At 40.7% G+C, this 6,937-nt stretch overlaps 1 non-coding gene across 1 annotated transcript; it reads left to right on the forward strand.

The window, feature by feature from the left end:
- The first annotated feature begins 1,385 nt into the window (after positions 1-1,385).
- LOC133206801 (U2 spliceosomal RNA) lies at positions 1,386-1,573 on the forward strand. The gene has a single exon (XR_009723885.1). It is a non-coding gene; the product is annotated as a U2 spliceosomal RNA (small nuclear RNA).
- Positions 1,574-6,937: the final 5,364 nt, after the last annotated feature.

A 6,937-nucleotide genomic window follows, 5' to 3' on the forward strand; every position in this document is an offset into this window, starting at 1 on the left:
TAAAAGTAAACAGAAATGATGCAAAGGGAATCCCTATAGCAGAAATTAAGAAATAAAATACAGGGATTAACCTCCAGCCTTATGTGCCTTTATCTCTTCTCTGCCTTGCAACCAAAGGGAGACTAACCATTAAAAAAGATTAAAGGTATTAATTAGACTAAGAGATAGAAACCTATCACCCTTCTGTCAGACCAGACAAGAAAGAAACCTTCTTCCAGATTGAATTAAAAAAAATCTATATTTTTAGAATTTGTTCAAAACAAAAGTCTTGTTGATCAGCTTTCTGAATTCCTATTGTTGTCTAACAGATTAAATAAATGAGCCTGACACTGAATAAACATTTTGATGAATTTGTGTGTGAGTGGCAGAACCACTGCTTCCTCCTCATATCAAAGTAGTAACATTATATGCAAATAAATATAATTCTGTTGGGATTTCATAAATCTACGTAAATAAAACAATGGGAGAATAGGAACAGACAACCCCAACAACTTGAACTTTGCATTGCCTTTTTCTTTTTTTCTCTCCAAAATGAAGAACCCACACAGTATATTTAAACTATGTAAAAAGGATTCTAAATACCCTTTGTGGCACCAACAGATATTATACCAAACTGCAGCTATACGCCATGTCTAAAGGGAGATTAGACATCTTTTAGAATAAGTTGCCAGTAGATTACAAAATATTAAAGACAGAAGACTAGTAAAGAGAGCATAATTTTATCCAAGAATAACCCATTTTTTAATTTTTTAAACTTGTGTATGGTTATTTTTTTAAGTCACATGGATTAAAAAAAATTGCAGCTTTCAATGAGACATCCTTTATAAAAAGAAGAGATGTTAATAAAATACATTCATCTCATCATATGTTAAAGGTGACCCTGTTAGAAAAATAGATTATGATGAGGTTTGAAAATGATCATGGGCTATATTAAATAGCTCTATTTGAAATATGTTAAAGTCAGCTGCTAAACAGCAAATTGAAAAAAAATTATATTAAAGGTCACAATCAAATAAATACTTTGGACTCATAGTACCAGTTAGTGAAAGATAAACTGCCGCTTTACAAAAAAGTGCTCTTTATGTGTATATATATTCACACATATATATACACACACACAAATATTGAACACAGACTCACAAACAAAATATTCATACTTAACTACCATTTTATTTTCCCTTACTGCGTTTGGTATGTACCTGGAGTAATCACCCGGAGAGAAAGTACACTGGATTCACAACACTCTAAGTGGCAAAAGTTTGGCTACCAACATTAAATGCTGAATATTGTTATTTAACAGCTAATCAGACAACATTTTCAGAAAAATTAAAGTAGAAAGAAGAAGAACACAAGAAGAACGGATTCCAGTGCGATTTAGCCATTGAATCGCTTCTCGGCCTTTTGGCTAAGATCAAGTGCAGTAATTGTTCTTATCAATTTAATATCTGATATGTCCTCAATTAGAGGACTTTATATTAAATGGAATTTTGGGACTGGGAGTTGGATCCAGAGCTTCCTTTTTTTTCTTTTTTTTTTTTTTAAGTTCCTGACAACTGGAAAAAGGGAAATACAACCCCCATTTTCAAGAAGGGGAAAAGGGATGACCCAGGGAATTACCAGTCAGTCTCATCTCCGTGCCTGGCAAAATCTTGGAGCAGATTCTCCTGGAAGGTATGCTGAGGCACATGAAAATCAACAAGGTGCTTGGTGACAACTGCACTAACTGGAAATCCTGCCTGACCAATTTGGCGGCCTTCTATGATGGGGCTACAGAACTGATGGACAGCAGTAGAGCAGTTGATGTCATCTACCTGGACTTGTGTAAAGCGTTCGACACTGTCCCACACGACATCCTTTTCTCTAAATTGGAGAGACATCAATTTGATAGGTGGAGCACTCGGTGAATAAAGAACTGGCTGGATGGCTGCACACAAAGAGTTGTGGTCAATGGCCCAATGTCCAGTAGGAGACCACTAACGAGTGATGCCCCTCAGGGATCGGTGCTGGGGCCGGTCTTGTTCAACATCTTTGTTGCTGACATGGATGGTGGGATTGAGTGCACCCTCAGCAAGTTTGCTGATGGCACGAAGCTGTGTGGTTAAGTTGATACACTGGAGGGAAGGAATGCCATCCAGAGGGTCCTTGACACGCTTGTGAGGTGGGCTGATGCCAACTTCATGAATTTTAACTATGCCAAGTGCAAGGTCCTACACCTGGGTCGGGGCAATCCCAGACACAGCTACAGGCTTGGCAGAGAAGAGATTCAGAGCAGCCCTGTGGAGAAGGACTTGGGGGTGCTGATCAATGAGAAAATGAACATGATCTGGCAGTGTGTGCTTGCAACCCAGAAAGCCAATCGTATCCTGGGCTGCATCAAAAGGAGTGTGACCTGCAGGTCGAAGGAGGTGATCGTGCCCCTCTACTCTGCTCTCATGAGACCTCACTTGGAGTATTGTGTGCAGTTTTGGTGTCCTCAACATAAAAAGGACATGGAACTGTTGGAACAAGTCCAGAGGAGGGCCACGAGGATGATCAGGGGACTGGAGCACCTCCCATATGAAAATCGGCAGTGAAAGCTGGGGCTGTTCAGCCTGGAGAAGAGAAGGCTGTGTGGAGACCTCATAGCAGCCTTACATTATCTGAAGGTGGCCTATAGGGCTGCTGGGGAGAGACTCTTCATTAGGGACTGTAGTGACAGGACAAGGGGTAATGGGTTAAAACTTAAACAGGGGAAGTTTAGATTGGATATAAGGAAGAAGTTCTTTACTTTTAGGGTGGTGAGTCACTGGAATGGGTTGCCTAGGGAAGTTGTGAATGCTCCATCCCTGGCGTTGTTCAAGGCCAGGCTGGACAGAGACTTGGGTGGCATGGTTTAACGTGAGGTGTCCCTGCCCTGGCAGGGGGGTTGAAACTTCATGATCTTAAGGTCCTTTCCAACCCTAAATTTTCTGTGATTCTATGAATGAACCTCAGTATTTAATGTACATTAAATATCAATAACTGAATGGGAATGATCTTTTCTAAATGTTTTAGTTTCCAAACCAGACAAGCAGTGTTCTATGAAATCACTGCAACATAATTTGAAACTGTTGGGGGGGTGGGGGAGAAATCCAGTTGTGTGGATTTTTTTGGGATGATATTTTCTAAGATAAGGATTTGCTCCCATGGCTCTATTCCCTGACAGATGAAACTAAAAATTAAGCAACAAAATTCTGCAAAGTTCTTGCTCTAAACATTAAGCAAAATTTTATTAATGGTCTGACAGTACAGCAGTGTATTAGCAATTTTAATAAAGACATCCAAATCCTGACATGGTAAAAAATAACACTTTTTTTTTTTTTAACTTATAAGGTTAGTCCTAAAATTAGTCGAGTGGAGATTTAAAACTAAATAGTGCTGCTGATACACAAAGTTACAAAATAAAATGTAAATTTAAAAAAAAAAAACAAACCAAAACTATAACTTTCAGGAGTATTAGACAAACGGGCATTTTTGAAGGTAGATATATTTTGTTTGAGACTTTACGGGCCACATCACAGATCTTTCACAAGTGTTTTTTTTGCTTCCACAGATATATGCAAAATAATTCTTTGAGTCTTTTTCAGTATACTGAAGCCTCTGACCAAGGGCAGAGTCCTGCAGTCAGTGTGATTTCATGCACACTCTTTGTCGTTGAAGAACATAATGTCCAAGAACTTTTATCAGTGCTCTCAACGTTCCCTATAAAAAAAACTTCATTAAAATAACATTATATTATCATTACAAGACTTTCCATGTAAAGCCAGGATGCCTGCTTCACCTCACCCTTAGGCATTTGCCTGGCCAGTCCCAGCAGCTTCAGCACTTCCACTGGTGCATATGGAGGCACTCAGTTTAGTGCTTTGCTCATCTTGTGCTGAAGACACCAGCTCCATTTTCCACTCCAGAGCCCTTATTCAAAGTGTCTCCATCCTAGTCCCAGTCTCCTGCTTCAGGCTGCATGGACTTGCCAAGGGTTCCCTTGAGATCACATGGGGACAAACCCTTTGAGACACCATCCCTGCACTCAGCACAGCCCACTGTGGCCACTGTTAGAACTGGGAGAAAACCCCACGAGAGGAAACTCAGGCTCCTCATAGGCAACACTGCTGGTGAAATCCAAGCTTCCTCTACCAACTATGGGTGAGGGTTTTTCCAATGGCACACAAATTGGCAAAACACAAGGGTGGCAAAAAGCACAGAAAGCTCCTCTCTTCTAAATGCCTTGCTCCAAAGCAGAGGGATGTTTGAGCTTTTCAAAGAATAAAGTACCAGAAATTTCCTTTGTTCTCTTGTACAGGGTTAAAAGGTTATTTCTGCTGCTTTTCAAACCTGCTTACTGAAAATAACCAGAACTTTTTTTAAAGGAACATCAAGAGAAAGAGACAATAAAGGAATGAAATCTGCTGGAGCAAATCCCCGTTAGGAAAATTTTGAACCCATGTAGTTAAAATATGGCAAGCTGAAACATTTTTTTACAATATGAATTATACCTAATACAAAATATCAAACAACCCAACATCTATGCACATGTTCCAGCATCTATGTTGAACAGCACTCAAGGACAGCACCAATCTGGCTTTGGCTCTCTCTTTAGTACTCCAGGGCCAGGGTAGGGGTATCACCATGACCCCAGACAAGGCTACAGCTGTTGGAGAGAAGCCTTAACCAACATATTACTAGGCAATAACACCAGCAAGAAATTTGTGGATGTCCTCAGATCAACATTCTTCTGCCCACCAGCATTTCTCACAAGTAAGTAATTCAAGGTGTTACCACACAAGTCTGAGAGGAAGTTTTCTGGAGAACCAGAAAAGCAGGTTGCAATACCAGGGCCACTTTTAGTATGTAAATGCCAGACATCACATACATGTTGAAAGAATGATTAAAAAACAATGCACATAATAAAAACAGTGACCCAAAGCACAAGTCTTCCTTGCATAGTGAAGATTAACAGTCTTTCCTATAATCAGGGGCTTTCTATAGACTTTTTTCTTGGGTTAAAAAAAGATCATAATATAAATTAGAGAAGACAGAGAAAATACCTAATTTACTATAAGATATACACAAGTCTTTATTTCAAATGTGAGAACAACTACAATGTTCTGCATTGGTATCATTAATACCTCTTTTCTTGATGCTTCTGTGCACTTAGTGCAATAAGAAATTGTGCTTCTTAATAAAACTGTAACTTTCTCAAAAAAAGTTCACTGAAAAACTGATATATGAAAAGCCTTCCACCCTTCATACAAACTATGGACTTTCTTTTGTTCTTGTTATAATCAGAAGGGGCTTTGTTTTATCTTCTGTGGAACAAGAAGTTTTCATTTCCGGATTTCATAACATTTACAAAACTATCCCCTCTCAGTATTATCATCTGTTAAAAGGAAATAGTTGAATATGGTGGCCTTTTATGATGGGGCTACAGAACTGATGGACAGCAGTAGAGCAGTTGATGTCATCTACCTGGACTTGTGTAAAGTGTTCGGCACTGTCCCACACAACATTCTTGTCTCTAAATTGGAGAGACATCAATTTGATAGGTGGAGCACTCAGTAGATAAAGAACTGGCTGGATGGCAGCACACAAAGAGTTGTGGTCAATGGCTCAATGTCCGCTGGAGACCTGTAACGAGTGGTGTCCCTCAGGGATGGGTGTTGGGACCGGTCTTGTTCAACATCTTTGTTGTTGACATGGACGGTGGGATTGAGTACACCCTCAGCAAGTTTGCCGATGGCACGAATCTGTGTGGTTCGGTGGATACACTGGAGAGAAGGAATGCCATCCAGAGGGACCTTGACACGCTTGTGAGGTGGGCTGATGCCAACCTTATGAAGTTTAACCATGCCAAGTGCAAGGTCCTACACCTGGGTCGGGGAAATCCCAGACACAGCTACAGGCTTGGCAGAGAAGAGATTCAGAGCAGCCCTGCAGAGAAGGACTTGGGGGTGCTGGTCGATGAGAAAATGAACATGAGCCAGCAGTGTGCGCTTGCAGCCCAGAAAGCCAACCGTATCCTGGGCTGCATCAAAAGGAGTGTGACCAGCAGGTCGAAGGAGGTGATCCTGCCCCTTTATTCTGCTCTCATGGGAACTCACTTGGAGTGTTGTGTACAGTTCTGGTGTCCTCAACATAAAAAGGACATGGAAGTGTTGGAACAAGTCCAGAGGAGGGCCACGAGAATGATCAGGGGACTGGAGCACATCCCATATGAAAATCGGCAGAGAAAGCTGGGGCTGTTCAGCCTGGAGAAGAGAAGGCTGCGTGGAGACTTCATAGCAGCCCTCCAGTATCTGAAGGGGGCATATAGGGATGCTGGGGAGGGACTCTTCATTAGGGACTGTAGCGATAGGACAAGGGGTAATGGGTTCAAATTTAAACAGGGGAAGTTTAGATTGGATATAAGGAGGGAATTCTTTCCTGTTAGGGTGGTGAGGCACTGGAATAGGTTGCCCAAGGAGGTTGTGAATGCTCCATCCCTGGCAGTGTTCAAATCCAGGCTGGACAGAGCCTTGGGTGATATGGCTTAGAGCGAGGGGTCCCTGCCCATGGCAGGGGGGTTGGAACTTGATGATCTTAAGGTCCTTTCCAACCCTAACTATTCTATGATTCTATAATTTCACTGTGCCTTCAGAAGACTACAAGAAAGGCTGAGTATGCAAAATTAAGGTACAAACCAAGTTATAGGTGTTTGTCTTGAAATTTAAAACTGAGAATAGGATATTGGGACTGACTTGTAGATAAAATATTGTTGTGAGCTTTCCAGGCAGGGGAAAATAGTAGATTAAAATATGTATTTACTACATAGATGAACTTTTAATTGTAAGATTATACTGTTATTTTAACCTAATGTAAACAGTCTTTCATTCATTTTTAGTGTAAATTTACAAATGCTGCAAACTTCTTATGTCTTGGTCCA

Source organism: Neopsephotus bourkii, unplaced genomic scaffold (genome assembly GCF_033783945.1).
Source record: "Neopsephotus bourkii isolate Nb327-2 ecotype Australia unplaced genomic scaffold, CSIRO-AGI_Nbou_v1 NB_1820, whole genome shotgun sequence".
NCBI lineage: Eukaryota > Metazoa > Chordata > Aves > Psittaciformes > Psittacidae > Neopsephotus > Neopsephotus bourkii.